Source organism: Macaca nemestrina, chromosome 13 (assembly GCF_043159975.1).
Source record: "Macaca nemestrina isolate mMacNem1 chromosome 13, mMacNem.hap1, whole genome shotgun sequence".
Lineage (NCBI taxonomy): Eukaryota > Metazoa > Chordata > Mammalia > Primates > Cercopithecidae > Macaca > Macaca nemestrina.
In genome coordinates, this window is record NC_092137.1 from 108,113,309 (window position 1) to 108,132,202 (window position 18,894).

General features: G+C 43.8%; 2 pseudogenes; one reads left to right on the plus strand and one right to left on the minus strand.

Moving 5' to 3' along the window:
- Nucleotides 1-3,611: 3,611 nt before the first annotated feature.
- Nucleotides 3,612-4,133, plus strand: LOC105471831 (large ribosomal subunit protein eL22 pseudogene; annotated as a pseudogene).
- Nucleotides 4,134-6,317: 2,184 nt separating this feature from the next.
- LOC112424929 (serine/arginine-rich splicing factor 3 pseudogene) lies at nucleotides 6,318-11,891 on the minus strand (annotated as a pseudogene).
- Nucleotides 11,892-18,894: the final 7,003 nt, after the last annotated feature.

The following is an 18,894-nucleotide window of genomic DNA, read 5'->3' on the forward strand; positions in this document are numbered from 1 at the left end:
CAGCCAATGTCATACAGGACAGGAAAATGCTAGGAACCTTTCCTCCAAGAATTGGAGCAGGACAAGGATGCCCACTTTTACCACTCTTACTCAGATAGCACCGTAAGTCTTAGCCAGAGCAATTAGACAAGAGAAGGAAATCAATGCATCCAAGTTGGAAAAGAGGAAATCAAATTGTCCCTGTTTCGTTTTCATCCACAGTTTCTGGATCATAATTCCCATAGCCCTTGATGCAGTTTTTTGTTATAATGTTGGGGGCGTTAGGCCTCAGGGACAGGCCTCTGACATTGTCCTGCCCTCCTTTCACTCTAATGTTCCCCTGCCTTTCTGATTGTGAGTCTTGAGAGGGTCTCACCGTATACCTCTGGGGGAAGAATGCCGCTGCCATGAAGCTTCCATAAAAATCCAAGAGGACAGGGTTCAGTGAGCTTCCTGTTAGCCGAACACGTGGAGGCCGACAGGAAGGTGAAGAAAAACTCGCCCACATGCTGGGAGGGTGGCGCACTCCCACTCCACAGGATCAGAAGCTCCTGCGTTTGGGACCCTTGCAGACCTCATCCTATATATCTCTTCATCTGGTTATCTGCATCCTTTAAAATACACTTCTTAGTACACCAGTAAATGTAAGTGTTTCTCCGAGTTCTGGGAGCCACTCTAACAAATTAATTGAACCCAAAGAGGGTGTTGTGGGAACCCCAACTTGAAGGCAATCAGAAGTTCCAGAGGCCTGGACTTGGGACCAGTGGGTGAGGAGTAGGAGAGAATAGGCTTGGGGACTGAGTCCTTAACCTGTGGGATCTGGCACTATCTCCACGTAAGTAGTGTTAGAACGGAATTGGAGGACATTCAGCTGGTGTCTGCTGCTTGGTTGGCGGGGAAAATCCCCACACATCTGGTCACAGAAGTTCTCTTCTGTGTAGGTGATTGTTGAGATAGGAAAGTAGAGGAAAACATGGTTTGAGGAGAGAATTTTCCCCATGTGTATAAAGAAAAACTTTCACTGCTAAATTCTACCGAACTTTTAAAGAACTCACTCCAACTCTTCTCAAACTCTTCCGAAAAATTGAAAGGGAGGGAATTCCAAATTCATTTCAAAAAGCAAGTGCTAAGGCCAGGCACGGTGAGTCATGCCTGTAATCCCAGCACTGTGGGAGGCCGAGGAGGGTGGATCACGAGGTCAGGAGTTCAAGATCAGCCTGGCCAACAAAGTGAAACCCCGTCTCTACTAAAAATACAAAAATTAGCCGGACATGGTGGCAAGTGCCTGTAATCCCAGCTACTCGGGAGGCTGAGGCAGGAGAATCACTTGAATCCGGGAGGCAGAGGTTGCAGTGAACCGAGATTGCACCATTGACTCCATCTTAAAAAAAGAAAAAAAAAAAAAAGCGAGTATAAACCAAAACAGTGTCTGAGACAGGTCTCAATCATTTTAGAAGTTTATTTTGCCAAGGTTGAAGATGTACCTAGGAAAAGAGACACAAGTCATGGTAGGATTTGGGGTCTACAGTTGTAAGACTATCAAAAAGTCTTAGAACTGATAAACAAATTCAGTAAAGTTGAGAATACAAAATCAACATACAAATATCAGTAACATTTCTATACACCAATAACAAATTTTCTGAAAAAGAAATCAAGAAAGCAATTTTATTTTAAAAGGCTACCAAAAAAAAAAAAAAAAAAAAAAGCGTAGAAGTAAATTTAACCAAGGAGGTAAAAGACCTCTACAATGAAAACAATAAAAGACTGATGAAGGCCGGGCGCGGTGGCTCACACCTGTAATCCCAGCACTTTGGGAGGCCGAGGCGGGCGGATCACGAGGTCAGGAGATCGAGACCACGGTGAAACCCCGTCTCTACTAAAAAAAAAAATACAAAAAATTAGCCGGGCGCGGTTGTGGGCGCCTGTAGTCCCAGCTACTCGGGAGGCTGAGGCAGGAGAATGGAGTGAACCCGGGAGGCGGAGCTTGCAGTGAGCCAAGATCGCACCACTGCACTCCAGCCTGGGCTGGGCGACAGAGCGAGACTCCGTCTCAAAAAAAAAAAAAAAAAAAAAAAAAAAAGACTGATGAAAAGAATTGAAGAGGACCTAAAAATGGAAAGACATGCAATGTTCATTGGTTGGGAGAATTAATATTGTTAAAATGACCACACTATTCCAAATGATCTACAGACTAATTGCAATCCCTATCAAAATATCAATTATATTCTTTGCAAAAATTAAAAAAAAAAATCCTAAAATTCATATGGAACCACAAAAGACTCTGACTAGCCAAAGCAAACCTGAGAAAAAGAACAAAGCTGGAGTCATCACACTACCTGACCTCAAAATATACCATAAAATTGTAACCAGAAAAGCACAGTACTGACATAAAAGCAGATACACAGACTACTGAAACAGAATAGAGAAACCAGAAATAAATACACGTATCTACAGCCAACTGATTTTCAACCAAGACATCATGGATATACATTGGCAAAAGGACAGCCTCTTCAATAAATGGTACTGAGAAGGCCAGGCATGGTGGCTCACGCCTGTAATCCCAGCACTTTGGGAGGCCGAGGCAGGTGGATCACCTGAGGTCGGGAGTTCGAGACCAGCCTGACAAACAGGGAGAGACCCTGTCTCTACTAAAAATACAAAATTAGCCGGGTGTGGTGGTGCATGCCTGTAGTCCCAGCTACTCAGGAGGCTGAGGCAGGAGAATGGCTTGAACCCAGGAGGCAGAGGTTGCGGTGAGCTGAGATTGCACCGTTGCACTACAGCTTGGGCAACAAGAGCAAAACTCCATCTCAAAATAAATAAATAAACAGTAAATAAATGGTACTGAGAAAACTGGATATCCATATGCAGAAGAATAAAACTAGACTCCTATCTCTCACCATATACAAAAATAAAATGGTTTACAGACTTAAATGCAAGATCCAAAACTACAAAACTACTAGAAGAAAGCCTAAGGAAAATGCTTAGGTCATTGAGCTGGACAAAGATTTCATGAATGAGACCACAAAAGCACAGGCAACAAAACAAAAATAGACAGATGGGATTATATCACCCCGCAAAGCCTCTGCACAGCAAAGGAAACAATCAACAGAGTCAAGAGTCAACTTGCAGAATGGGAGGGACTATTTACAAACTACTCATTTGACAAGGGATTAATGTCCAGAATAAACAAAGAACTCAAACAACAGCAAATAAAACACAACAAAGAACCCATTTTTTTTTTTAATGGGCAAAAGATCTAAGTAGACATTTCTCAAAAGATCTACAAATGGCCAACAAGTATAAGAAAAAAATGCTTAATATCACTAACCATCAGGGAAATGCAAATCTAAACTGCAATGAGATTTCATTTCACCCCAATCAGAATTGCTATTACCAAAAAGGCAAAAAATAACAAATACTGGAGAGGATGCAGATTAAAGGGAATGTTTTTACACTGTTGGTGGATATGTAAATTAGTACAGCCACTGTGGAACACAGTATGGAGGTCCCTCAAAGAACTAAAAATTAAGCTACCATATGATCTAGCAATCCCATCACTGGATATACATCCAAAGGAGAGAAAATCAGTATGTTAAAGAGATATCTGGCTTTCTGCCTCTGCTGATGCCATGATGCCTGTGAGAAAGCTTGTGGTGAACGGGGGCAAAAAAAAAAAAAAAAAAAAAAAAAGCAGGTTCTGAAGTTCACTCTTGGTTGCACCCACCCCGTAGAAGATGGAATCGTGGATGCTGCCAATTTTGAGCAGTTTTTGCAAGGAAGGATCAAAGTGAACTGAAAAGCTGGGAACCTTGGTGGAGGGGTGGTGACCGTCGAAACGAGCAAGAGCAAGATCACCGTGATATCCGAGGTGCCTTTTTCCAAAAGATATTTGAAATATCTCACCAAAACATATTTGAAGAAGAATAATCTTCATGATTGGTTGTGCACAGTTGCTAACAGCAAAAAGAGTTACAAATTACGTTGCTTCCAAATTAACCAGGACGAAGAAGAGGAGAAAGACGAGGATTGAATTTCATTTATCTGGAATATTTTGTGTGAGTTCTTGAATAAAACTTGGGAACCAAAATGGTGGTTTATCCTTGTATCTCTGCAGTGTTGACTGAACAGAAAATTGGAAATCATAGTCAAAGGGCTTCCTTGGGCCACCACTCGCTTATTTGTAACATGACTTCTTTTTTTTCTGCTTGAAAATTTCAATTCTTGTGGTAATACTAGAGTAGAAGGAGAGGGTGACTTGACGGAACTGATAGCCATTGGGCAGGCAGATGAAGGTGAGGAGGTGTGGGCTGAAGGGAGTGACCGTTTTATTTTTAAAAATATAACTGTCAATCGTTTCTGTTGCTTTTCCCAAAGAATGATTCAGGGATACAAGCGGGCTCCTCTCATTCATTAAAAGAAAACGTGACATCTTTCTAAGATTCTCTGTCTGGGAAAATGACAGTGTCAATAAAACGCGGGTTTCTGGGCCATTTGTCTTGCTTTGATTTTTTAGTACAAATTTCTCTTGACGCACACAATTACGTCTACTAATCTTCTTCCTAGAGAGAGAAACAGTGCTCCTTCAGCGTTGCTGCGTAGTCTGTCACTCTCCATAAAGGGGTTTGGGGAATCGATTGTAAAAGTCCCAGGTTCTCAATTAACTAAATGTGTACAAAAATGAATGTGTAAGCTGTTTCTGCAAGTCTTTGCAACAATCTGTGACTTTGGTCTCCAGCAGAGGGCGCTAGAGGACTAGTGCTTCCAGATGTGGCCTCTTGTGTGGGGCCTGAAGAAGTGGCTGGGAAGCCTCCCCCGCCAAGGAGTTGGGAGGTGCCTGGGAAACAGCTGACTCATGCAACTTAGGCCATGACTGCATTTAATGTCAGAAGTTACTCTGCAAACAGTGGTGTGCTGCAGTGCGTGCAGAGGCTAGAGAACCGCAGAAGGGGGCTACCAAGGCTGGGAAAAAAAGATGCAATTGCTGCCGTGAGTGACTTTGAAAGACCCCGATGCCTTGTGGTGCCCTTCTGAAATTCGAACAATAATGCAGAAGTGTGTGTTTTAGAATTTACAGTGTATGAAATTCATGTTTTTAAAAGAACTTGCCTACAGATGGTTTCCACACCTGAAATTGTGCTCTGCGAGTGGCATAGCTGGAAATTCAATGTTTAATCCTACCTTGGCTCCAATTCAACATTTGGTGCTCTGTGGACTGAGTTGAACATGTTAAGGCTTTGCAATTTCACTTGTGTTAAAGGTTCTAGCATTTTCCATTTCTATGCAAATTTCTTTGAAGCAGAATTGCTTGCATATTTTTTCTCTGCCTTCACCGAAGGCAGAGTTTCTTTCAAACTTCACTGAGGCATCAGTTGCTCTTGGGCAATGTCCCTTATCGTGATTATTAACTATAAGTTCGTAGCTTGAGTTCACAAATTTTACTTGTTTGTTGCATTGATTTTTCCATGTAGTAAGTAATTTTTAGTTTGATTGTGAAAAACCCCTGGGCTGAAGTTAGCATTTAAGTTTAAAAAAAAAATTTTTTTAAACTAGTCCCAGATTTAAATACTAGTAATAAAATTGAAATTCACTGGTTTTTCTCTGCCTTTTTGAACTCTTGTAATCAAGTTTTGATCACATTTTCTATTAAAGTGGCTAACACATGGTTACTAAAAAAGAAAAAGAGGGAGAGAGAGATCTGCATTCCTGTGTTTATTGCCGCACTATGCATAACGGCCAAGATATGATATCAACCTAAGTGCTCACCAACACATTAATGGATAAATAAAATGTGGTCTATAACCAAAATAGAATACTATTCAGCCATAAAAAATAAAATTCTGTCATTTACAGCAACATGAATGAACCTAGAGGATTTTATGTTAACTGAAATAAGGCAGGCACAGAAAGATAAATACCACATGTTCTCACTTATATGTGGAAGATTTAAAAATTGAGCTTATAGAAGAGTACAATAGTGGTTATTAAAGGCTAGGAAAGGCAGGGAGGTGGGAAGAATAGGGGGAGTTAGTTAATGGACAAAAATATAATAGCTGGATAGGAAGAAAATATTCTAATGCTCTATAACATTGTAGGGTGACTATAGTCAACAATAATTTATTGCATATTTTTAATAGCTAGAACAGAAGATTTTGCATGTTCCTACAACAAAGGAATCATAAATTGTTGAGGTGATGGATATGATTATTACACTGATTTGAGCATCACACTTTGTATACATGTATCGAAATATCACACAATACCCCATAAACATGTGCAATTATTATGTGTCAATTAAAAATAAAAAAGAAAGAAAGAATCCATTGACCATATATATGAGACCTTTTTCTGACTCTCTATTCTATTTCATTGGATATGCCTGTCCTTATGCCAGTGCTGTTCTGTTTTAATTAATGTAGCTTTGAAGTAAGTTTTGAAATCAGAAAGTGTGAGTCTTCCAACCCTATTCTTCCTTATAAATATTGTTTTGGCAATTCAGGGTCACTTTCAATTCTACGTAAATTTGAGGATCAGCTTCCCCATTTGTGGGGGAAAAAAAGTCTGTGGAATTTTAGAAGATATTTTATTGAATTTGCTGATTACTTTCAGTAGTATTGACATCTTAACAGTGGTAAATCTTCCTATCCACGAACACAGAATATATTTTCAATTACTTTGATCTTTTAAATTTTTTTGTAGTTTTTATCTTTTATAGTTTTCAGAGTATCAATCTTTGACCTCTTCAGTTAGATTTATCTCTAAGTATTTAACTATTTCACATGCTATTGTAAATGGAATTTCTTAATTTCCTTCTGGTGTATAGAAAACAATTTGTTTTTGTGAGTTCATTTTGTACACTGCCACTTTGCTGAATTCATTTATTAGCTCTGAGCTTTCTTGTGGATTCTCTGGGGTTTTGTATACAAAGGATTATGTCATCTATAAATAGAAATAGTTTCACCTATTCCTTTACATTTGGATGACTTTTTTTTTTGAGATGGAGTCTCACTCTGTCACCCTGGCTGGAGTGCAATGGCACGATCTCAGCTTACTGGAAACTCCACCTCCCAGATTCAAGCAATTCTCCTGCCTCAGCCTCCTGAGTAGCTGGGATTACAGGCACCTGACATCATGCCAGGCTAATTTTTGCATTTTTTGTGGAGACAGAGTTTCGCCATATTGGTCAGGCTAGTCTTGAACTCCCGACCTCAGGTGATCCACCCACCTTGGCCTCCCAAAGTGCTGGGATTACCGGCATGAGACACCGCGCCCAGCTGACATTTTCTTTTTTTTTTTTTAAGTCAGGATCTGGCTCTATTGTCCAGGCTGGAGTGCAGTGGTGCTGTCTTGGCTCACTGCAACCTTGGTCTCTCGGGTTCAAGCAATCCTCCCACCTCAGCCTCCTGGGTAACTGGGACTACAGGTTCATGCCACCATGCTCAGTTTTGTTTTTTATTTTGTGTGTGTGTGTGTATTTTTTGTAGAGACAAGGCGTCACTATGTTGCTCAGGCTGGTCTCAAACTCCTGAGTTCAAAGGATTCACCCACCTTGGCCTCCCAAAGCGCTGGGGTTACAGGTGGGAGCCACCACACCTTTTCTTGTCTGGCTAGAACTTTCAATTCAGTGTCAAATAGCAGTGGGAATCTTTTTGTTGTCCCCTGTCGTAAGGGGAACTCATTCAGTTTTTTTACCATTGAATATAATGTTAGCTGTAAGTTTTCCAGAAACACACTCTATCATGTTGAGAAATTTTTCCTCTGTTCCTAATTTGCTGAGAGTATTTATTATGAAAGGGTGTTATTTCCTCAAATGCTTTTTCCATGTCAATTGATATGATAATGTGATTTTTTTTCTTTTGTTCAAATAATGTGATGTATTATGTTGATTGATTTTCTTCTGTTGAAACATCTTTGCATTCCATGGTAAAATTCCATTCAATTGTGAATAATCCTTATAGTAGCTGATGGAGTCAGCTTTTTTTTGTTTGTTTGTTTCTCATTTGACCTAGATGGCCTACGAAACCTAGAGAAGGATCATGGCTTGTGATTTCTCTCCGGAGACAGCGATCTTTCTCTTCTCCTAACTCTAGAAAGGGACCTGCTCCTGCAGCGAGAGAGGCTTCTCCCTGGAGATCTGCAACGAGGTGGAGGACTCCTCCCGCGATAATCATCTTGAGGGCGACGACCCCGAGAGGAAGGTGGGCCACGATTTCTACTTCTTTTTTCACCATTCGACAGTTCCACTCCTACACAGCGACCATATGGTGTTCTTCCATCTAGCTCTCGGATCGCATCAGCTGCACCTCGGGGATCTTCAAATTCAACAAAAGCAAAGCCGGGAGGATTTCTAGCAACCCACACACTTCAGAGTGGTCTATAGTAGCCGAAAGCCCGTTCCAATTCAGTCTTGTTGCCATTGTTTCCAAGATTGCCTGCATAAACCTACATAACCAAGGCGGGCAGATCATGAGGCCAGGAGTTCAAGACCAGCCTGGCCAACATGACGAAACCCCATTCTCTAATAAAAACATAAAAATTAGCCAGGTGCAGTGGCACGTGCCTATAGTTCCAGCTACTTGGGAGGCTGAGGCAGGAGTCGCTTGAACCCAGGAGGCGGAGGTTGCAGTGAGCCAAGACCACACCATTGCACTCTAGCCTGGGTGACAGAGCAAGACTCTGTCTCAATTAAAAAAAAAAGAGAGATGAAGGTGTATGTGGTTCATGTTGACAGACGGAAGTCCCTGCCTTGGTTTCCCATGAATCTTTTATATTCTCCTTGTGATGAAGCCTCCAGGCTTGTGCACATTCCCAGGGTAGGAACAGTCCCACAGACCAAGGGCTTCACAGTAAACAAAGCAGGTGACCAGTTCCCAACATACATTATTCCACATTGAACTTGATACATTTTCAAGGAAACAGTGTTGTGAGAAGGCGGCCTAGGTCTGTCCAGGATCGAGGCCTGCAATTAATTAATACTTTACTCACAGCATTCAAAAGGGAATAAAGAATAATATATACACTTATGGCCAGGCATGCTGGTTCACACCTGTAATCCCAACACTTTGGGAGGCTGAGGCTGGTGAATCTCTAGAGCCCAGGAGATTGAGACCAGCCTGGGCAACGTGGCAAAACTGTCTCTACAAAAAATAAATACATAAATAAAATTAGTTGGGCATGGTGGTGTGAGCCTGTAGTCCCAGCTACTCGGGAAGCCAAGGTGGGAGGATCACCTGAGCCCTGGGAGGTAGAGGCTGTGGTAAGTCATGATGGTGCCACCGCACTTCAGCCTGGGTGACAGAGTGAGATCCTGTCCTCCCTGCCAAAAAAAAGAAAGAAGAAAAATACTTAAGTATCAAATTCTCCAGCTTAAGAAGTGAAACAGGCCAGATGCAGTAGCTCATGACTGTAATCCCAGCCCTTTGGGAGGCTGAGGCTGGGGGATCACTTGAGGTCAGGAGTTCAAGACCAGCCTGGTGGCCACGCACAGTGGCTCACGACTATAATTCCAGCACTTTGGGAGGCCAAGGGGGATGGATCACAAGGTCAGGAGTTTGAGATCAGACTGGCCAATATGGCGAAACCCTGTCTCTACTAAAAATACAAAAATTAGCTGGGTGTGGTGGTACACATCTGTAGTCCTAGCTACTCAGGAGGCTGAGGCAGGATAATTGCTTGAACTTGGGAGGTGAAGGTTGTAGTGAGCCAAGATCAGGCCACTGTACTCTAGCCTGGGCAACAGAGCAAGACTCTGTTTCAAAAAAAAAAAAAGTAAAAAATTAAAAATTGAGCTATTTGAATTGGACACATGGAATGCATTGGAAGATGTTTCAAACATTGGGTCATCTTCCAATATTTACTCCGACTAATTCTCCTATTATTGGACCAACCCGATACACAAAATTTAAAATTTTACACTTATTATTATTTTTATTTTTTGAGATGGAGTCTCGCTCTGTTGCCCAGGCCCCAGGCTGGAGTGCAGTGGCCAGATCTCAGCTCACTGCAAGCTCCGCCTCCCGGATTCTCGCCATTCTCCTGCCTCAGCCTCCCGAGTAGCTGGGACTACAGGCGCCCGCCACCTCGCCCGGCTAGTTTTTTGTATTTTTTAGTAGAGACGGGATTTCACCGTGTTAGCCAGGATAGTCTTGATCTCCTGACCTCGTGATCCGCCCATCTCGGCCTCCCAAAGTGCTGGGATTACAGGCTTGAGCCACCGCACCCGGCCTTTACACTTATTTTTAATGTATCCTTTGGTTGCTGCAAATAAAGTGAATGTGTCCCCCAAAACTCATATGTTGAAATCCTAAACCCCAGGTGATGATATTAGAAGGTGGGGCATTTAGGGAGGTAATAAAGTGGTAAGGATTAGTGCCCTTACAAAAGAGGCCCCTTGGCCGGTCGTGGTGGCTCATGCCTGTAATCCCAGCACTTTGGGAGGCTGAGGTGGACAGATCACCTGAGGTCGGGAGTTTGAGACCAGCCTGACCAACATGGAGAAACCCCGTCTCTACTAAAAATACAAAATTAGTCCGGCGTGGTGGTGCGTGCCTGTAATCCCAGTTACTTGGGAGGCTGAGGCAGGAGAATCACTTGAACCTGGGAGGCAGAGGTTGTGGTGAGCTGAGATTGTGCCATTGCACTCCAGCCTGGGCAACAAGAGTGAAACTCTGTCTCAAAAAAAAACAAAAAACAAAAAAAAGGCCCCTGGCCAGGCGCGGTGGCTCATGCCTGTAATTCCAGCACTTTGGGAGTCCGAGGTGGGCAGATCACAAGGTCAGGAGTTCAAGACCAGCCTCATGGTGAAACCCCTGTCTCTACTAAAAATACAAAAATTAGCTGGGCGTGGTGGCACATGCCTGCAGTCTCAGCTACTTGGGAGGCTGAGGCAGGAGAATCGCTTGAACCCACAAGGCGGAGGTTGCAGTGAGCCGAGATTGTGCCACTGCACTCCAGCCTGGCAACAAAGTGAGACTCTGTCTCAAAAAAAAAAAAAAAGAGAGAGAGAGAGAGAGCGAGATCCCAGAGAGATCCCTCACCTTTTCCACTACATGAAAACACACAAAGTCAGTGTCTGCAACCCAGAAGAGGACCGTCACCAGAACTAGACCATGCTAGCACCTTGATCTCAGACTTCTAGCCTCTAGAAATGTGAGAAATATATGTTGTTTATAAGTCACCCAATTTATGGTACTTCGTTATAGCAGCCTGAACTAAGGCGGTCCCCAAACTGAATACCTCACGAATGCATTTTACCTCTCTCTGTCTCTGCTTCACTTCTATTAACTTTTACAAGTCATCCAGTTGTCCGTCTTACACATCCCTTCCTCTGTGGTCATGGAGACACTGGGGGAAGGGCTGAAGCTAGTCATTCTTCTTTCTGAAGTAGCCTCAAAGGGGACCAAGTCAACTGGATGCTCTTTGGAGTAAACTCACTTTTTATTCTTACATCTTTCGAGGAACATCTCTTAGAAAACACAAGCAGATCAGCAAGAGGTTTATTCAACCCATCCAAAGAAACAGCTTTTCAAAGTCCACGTGATGGACAATAAGGTGCCTCTTTCTCTGAACCTTTCCTCAAAATGATATAACATGTTCCTGGCCAGGACTTCGGTGTCAACCTCACAATCTACCTGATACGGTTTGGCTCAGTGTCCCCACCCAAATCTCTTCTCAAATTGTAATCCCCACGTGTTGACAGAGGGACCTGTAATCCCCACGTGTTGAGGGAGAAAGGTGATTAGATCATGGGGGTGGTTTCCCTGATGCTGTTCTCCTGAAACTGAGTGAGTTCTCACAAGATCTGATGGTTTTATATGTTTGGCAGTTCCTCCTTCACATGCTCTCTCCTGCCGCCTTGTGCGGCAGAAGGTGCCTGCCTGTGTGAAGAAGGTGCCTGCTTTCCCTTCCGCCATGATTGTCAGTTTCCTGAGGCATCCCCTGCCTTGTGAAACTATGAGTCAGTTAAACCTCTTTCCTTTATAAATTACCCAGTCTCAGGGAAGTTCTTTAGAGCAGTGTGAAAACAGACTAACACACCACTGCACTGCACTTGCCTCTCTCCTTTAGCCAGGACACCTGGGAGTTTTCCTTTCTGGTCTTTAGTTACATTTACCACATCTCCAAAAGTGTTTTTTTGTTTTTGTTTTTGTTTTTTTTAATTGAGACGGAGTCTCCCTCTGTCATCCAGGATGGAGTGTAGTGGCGTGATCTTGGCTCACTGCAACCTCCACTTCCCAGGTTCAAGCAATTTTTCTGCCTCATCCTCCCATGTAGCTGGGATTACAGCTGGGATTAGTGACCACACCCAGCTAATTTTTGTATCTTTAGTAGAGATGGAGTTTCACCATGTTGGCCAGGTTGGGCTCGAATTCCTGACCTCAAGTTATCCGCCCACCTCACCCTCCCAAAATGCTGGAGTTACAGGCATGGACCACTGCGCCCAGCCAGTTTTGTATTTTTTAAATAAGAAAAATACAAATAGAATTAGAGAAATTGTTTTGTCATGAAAGCATGTTGGGTGCGTGCCATTTGGAACCAGAAGTAAATATCTTTTATATTGATGTTTTCAACCCATCTACAAAATGGAGTACCCTTCTCCTATGTGAAGGAGCGTCTGCTGGTCAGAGACGAAAAAATAAGTTGGAAAGTCATGGCCTTCCAGCACTGGCTTTGCTGGACTGGGAGTCCCAGGGCAGTGTGCTGCTCCCTCTTGCAAAGTCAGCAGCCATCTTCACATGGCAGAGCTGTGAAATCTGTGCTGTTTCCAAAAAGGCTAGTAACAGCTGAATGCTCTCCAGCCTTTTGGGGATTTTGTCTGCCCTGCATTTTTTAATCCTTTTACTACACATACAGTGGTGTGCTTGAACCAGATGGAACCAAATGTTAAATTTTCAGGAATTTAGCAAGCTGACTGTTAAACCACTGAGAGCTTGAAATCAGCTATGGTGGGAGCATTTACACCATAGAAATCAGTAATCGGGGCTTTTTCCTTTTCAATCTAGAGAACCAAACCTTTACTAGCACACCACTGTATATATATTCTTTAAAATATAGTATTGCTGGGTGCAGTGGCTCATGCCTATAATCCCAGCACTTTAGGAGGCCGAGGCAGGTGGATCTTGAGGTAGGAGTTCGAGACCAGCCTGGCCAAGATGGTGAAACCCCCTCTCTACTAATACAAAAATTAGCCAGGCACGGTGGTGGGCACATGTAATCCCTGCTACTCGGGAGGCTAAGGCAGGAGAATCACTTCAACCTGGGAGGCGGAGGATGCTGTGAGCCAAGATCATGCCACTGCACTCTAGCCTGGGCAACAGAGCGAATCCATCTCAAATATATATATATAATAATAAATTTTAAAAAATAAAAAATAGTATTGTTTTTGCATTATTTACTGTATTTAGTAGTATCCATATCAGTTACCTACTGCTGATTAACAAGCTACCCCACAACATACCAACTTAGAATGGCAACAATCATCTATTTTGCTAGTGAATCTTCAGTTTGGGCAAGGCTTAGTGAGAACAGCTCATCTCTGCCACTTGCTGTGTCATCTGGGGGACACAGCAAGTGTGACTGGGGCTGAAGGAGCCACTTTAGAGATACCTTACATACATAGCTAACAAGTTGCTGCTGGCTTCTGAGGCAAGGCAGAGGTTATGAAACAAGGGCCTTATTTCTTCTCCATGTGAGCCTCCCTACAGGCTGTTGGGCTTCCTCACAGCATGGTGGCTGGGTTCCAAGAGCAAGCATCCCTAAAGAACAAGACATAAATGCATGGTAGGTTCATGGCTTGGCCTTGGAAGTCAGTGTCAGTTCCTCAGTAACCTCTTGGTCTACAAAGCACAAAAGTTTGCCTTCTTTCAAGGGGAAGGAGCATAGACTTTGCCTCTTGATAGGGAGTGGCAAGGTTCTAAGGAGCACGTGGGATGGGACATACTGTTGTAGACACTGTAGACATCTTGGAAGTTAATATTTCTCATAATGACGTACTGTAGGTATTTTTAAGAGGTCATGCTTAGTGCCATGGCCAAGGGGAAGCCCTGGGTAAACAGGCATCTGGATTAATTATTCTGCCTTGGAGAGTCCAGGGATGTTAAAAACTAAGCCCTCAGCATGAGGCCACTCTGAGCATTGGACTCCCTCTGTGCCCCAGGGCATCATCAGATGTGCTCTCTGAGGAGGGGTAGCCATCACCGCCTCACTGGACCTGAGCCTCTGGTTGCGTTGGGAGTTTGTGAGAGGACAGATCAGTCATCCCACCCCAAGTGCAGGTATGCTATGTGAAATAGGGTTTCAGGAATAAAGGATTCATTGAGCAGGTACATGTAGTGAAAAGGACACAGACTCGGCTTGGAGTCCCAGCTCCACCCACTACTTGCTAGGTGACCTTAAGTAAGACCTCAAATCTTGGCCTTCATTTTCCCATCTAAAATATGGGAAAGATGAAACCAATCTCATGGAACTGCGGTGAGCATCCCTTCAAAAAGTTCACTGCTTCCCACAGGTTATTTGTATCCCTGGTGTTTATCAAGTAAGATATGGGGTAGACTACCCCATAGGTAAACAATTTGTTGTTGTTTTAATATTTAAGTGTTTTCTTAACGTAGTAGAACATTGCTTGTTTTCTTTTCGTAGAAAAAGGTGTGAGTTGATTTAGAGGGAGGTATTAGAAACTACCAGTTTAGGTATCAGAGCAGAAACGGTGAAGGTGGTGCACAGTGCTTGTAGTTTAGGAAGCACCAGGGCAGTACATGGTGCCTGAGCCCCACGAGCCCCCAACTGTAGCCCCCTGAAGTGAGGGCTTCCATCTAGCCAGTTCTCATTCAGTCCTAGCATATATCCCTGAGGTTGGCAGGAGCCAAGCACCATCTCCTGAGGTAACTGATTAACAGGGCATGCCATGTAGTGGCACTCAGCCAATATGAGAGCACCTCCCTGCCTCTGTCCACTGGGATCTCCTGGATGGCCCAAGGTTCTCCAAGCCTATCCCCGACCACATTCCCTCTCAGGAGGTGGACTTCCTGCGGTGGGCCAGAGGGTCTGGCTCCCCACTCTCCAGAGCACTGGCACATTGAGCCCTATTTCAGCCCCTTCCTAGCCACAGGCCTTTGGGAAAATGTAAAACACAAAAAATAAAAAACTCGAAGACTCCTTGGTTAGCAGGATTGGTGAGATTAGGAAGCTGACCAGGATCATGAGACTTGTTAGTAGCCTAGTAACAAAAGTGGTTAATAATCACACAGCCTCCTTGGAAACGATCTCCTCTGAGACATGGACCCTGCCTGTATAATCTTCACCCTTCACAAAGGGATCCTGCAGCGGGCATCATCACCTCTAGTTTTTGTTTTGTTTTGTTTTGTTTTTTGTGGGGGTTTTTTGTTTGTTTGTTTTTTGTTTTGGGGAGGGGTTGTTTATTGAGACAGGGTCTGGCTCTGTCGCCAGGCTGGAGTGCAGTGGCGCAATCTTGGCTCACTGCAACCTCCACCTCCGGAGTTCAAGCGATTCTCTTGCCTCAGTTTCCCGAGTAGCTGGGACTACTGGCGTGCAAGCCACCATGCCCTGCTACTCTTGTATTTTTAGTAGAGACAGGGTTTTGCCATCTTGGCTGGACTGGTCTCAAACTCCTGACCTCAAGTGATCCGCCTGCGTTGGCCTCCCAAAGTTCTGGAATTACAGACATGAGCCACTGCACCAGGCCACTTCCATTCTGCAGATGGAAAACACACACACACACACACACACGCACACCAGAAACAAAAAAACCAACCTCAGCTGGGAGTGGTGGCTCACACCTGTAATACCAGCACTTTGGGAGGCCAAGGCACGTGGATCACCTGAGGTCAGGAGTTCGAGACCAGCCTGACCAATATGGTGAAACTCTGTCTCTACTGAAAATACAAAAATTAGCCGGGTGTGGTGGCACATGCCTGGAATCCCAGCTACTCAGGAGGCTGAGGCAGGAGAGTCGCTTGAACCCGGGAGGCAGATGTTGCAGTGAGACAAGATCATGCCACTGCACTCCAGCCTGGCCAACAAAGCAAGACTCCATCTAAAAAAAAAAAAAGAAAAAAGAAAAGAAAGAAAAAAGATAAGACCTCAGTTTTGTTACTTGCAGTATAAAAATATGAAACTCAAAGCAGCACTCAGAAAAAGTTCCATTTCTGGCACCATAAGCAGTGACTTTTCTCCCGAGAGTCCTCAGCAAGAAGACTGGCAGAATGAGGTGATAGAGGTCCTCAGCCTGGTCCCAGCTAAAAATACCACTGCTTTCCACAGAGCCCCAGGATGGCAGGACAGCGGGAGGAAATGCCGGCCCACAGGGAGGGAGTTCATCTCCCCACTAATGAAAGTCCATGGCACTATGCCAAAATGCAATTTGGATAAGGTGGTTATTGATACCCAAGCACCATGGGTTTCTCCCCTGTCTAGACCATCATGACCAGGCACTAGCTCCTTCTCTTCCACCCGCTCCATTTTCTGGCATTGAGACCCTCACCCTGTGGAGTGGATGTGGAGCTCACGGGCATCCAGGAGTACACTTGGGCCCCAAGAGGTATCTGAGCTCAGGTGAGAGGACCTCCTCCTGCAAGTGAGGAACAACCAAGAGGGTGGTTCACTGTGTTCACTGAACCCCTGTGTTCACTGTCGTCCCCCTACCAGGGATGTGCTCTGAGGGGAGCAGGGGCTTTGGTCTGTTTTGTCACTGCAGAATCCCCAGTACCTAGAGCAGCCTGGCACATGGTGGCCACTCAGCAAGTATTTATAGAGGGAGGCTATGAGTGAGTAAGCACTGCCACCAAGGTGCCAGCAGCCTCTGATCACCCTGTTCTCCCACCTCACTCGACTCAGGTTTGCCTAACCTCCCCAAAGGGGAGGCCTAACACTGCTTTCCCTTACCCCAGTCCAAGAACCCCTTTGGGGGTGGGGTGCCCAGACCTGACTGCCTTTGGCCTGGGATACCTCCGCGCCCTCTCTCCTTTTGGAGTCTCAGAAGTAAAGACCATACATTCTCTCTTCTGTTATCTTTGTAGTCCTGCCACAAAGTCCTGACTTTCCTAGAGGCAGGCTGGCTTCCTGAAGCTTTTGGGAGGAGGGGTGCAAAAGCTGGCAAGAAAACCGGCAATTTGAGTTTCAAGGTCTTATCTCACTGCAGGTGCCTTGCCAGCTCACTGCAGGGCCCAGGTTAAGCTCAGTGGTGGGGTACAAGGTGCACCCCTGGGGTTTGGCTTTTAAAACTCACCTAAGACCCACCCAACTCCAACAGTGTTCCGAGGAATGTGCCCACCACCTGTCCCCCTTCCATGTTGAGAATAACTGTGTCCAATAAGAGAAGGATTGATGGAAGTGAAGGACCTCTTCAAGAACCATGGCTCAAGGAAGTCAGAGAGGATACAAACAAATGGAAAAACATGCCATGCTCATGGGTAGGAAGAATCAATATTGTGAAAATGGCCATACTGCCCAAAGTAATTTATAGATGCAATGCTATTCCCATTAAACTACTGTTGACATTCTTCACAGAATTAGAAAAATACATTTTAAGATTCATATAGAACCAAAAAGGAGACTGAAAAGCCAAGACAATCCTAAGCAAAAAGAACAAAGCTGGAGGCATCACACTACCTGACTTCAAACTATACTACAAGGCTATAGTAACCAAAACAGCATGGTGCTGGTACAAAAAGACACATAGACCAATGGAACAAAATAGAGAACTCAGAAATAAGACTGCACACCTACAACCATCTGATCTGTGACACACCTGACAAAAACAAGCAATGGGGAAAGGATTCCCTAGTTAATAAATGGTGCTGGGAGAACCGGCTAGCCATATGCAGAAAATTGGAACTGGGCCCCTTTGTTACACCTTACACAAAAATTAACACAAGATGGATTAAAGACTTAAATGTAAAACCCAAAACTATAAAAACACTGGTAGAAAATCTAGGCAATACCATTCAGGGCATAGGCATGGGCAAAGATTTCTTGATGAAAACACCAAAAGCAATTGCAACAAAAGCAAAAATTGACAAATGGGATCTAACTAAACTAAAGAGCTTCTGCACAGTAAAAGAAACTATCAGCAGAGTGAACAGACAACCTACAGAATGGGAGAAAACTTTCGCAGTCTATCCATCTGACAAAGATCTAACGTCCAGAGTCTACAGGGAACTTAAACAAATTTATAGGAAAAAAAATAACCCCATTAAAAAGTAGGCAAAGGACATAAACAGATACTTCTTAATAGAAGACATTCATGCAGCCAACAAATATACGATAAAAGTTCAACATCACTGATCATTCTAGAAATGTAGATCGAAACCACAATGAGATACCATCTCATTCCAGTCAGAATGCCGATTATTGGCCAGGTGCAGTAGCTCATACCTGTCATCCCAGCCTGGGTGACAGAATGAGATTCTTCTGTCTCAAAAAAGTAGGAAAAAAAAAATGACAATAATGACAACATATGCTGGTGAGGTTATGGAGAAAAAGAACACTTTTACAGTGTTAGTGGGAGCGTAAATTAATTCAAACATTGGAGAAGACAGTGTGGTGATTCCTCAAAGATGTAGAAGCAGAAATACCATATGAACCAGCAATCCCATTACTGGGTATAGATGCAATGGAATATAAACCATTCCATTATAAAGATACATGACTGTATGTTCACTGCAGCACTATTCATAATAGCAAAGATGTGGAATCAATCCAAATGCCCATCAGTGATAGAAAATGTGGTACATATACACCATGGAGTACTATGCGCCATAAAAAGGAACAAGATCATGTCCTTTGCAGGGACATAGATGGAGTTGGAAGCCATTATCTTCAGCAAACTAATGCAGGAACAGAAAACCAAATACATGTTCTCACTTATAAGTGGGAGCTGAACAATGAGAACACAAGGAC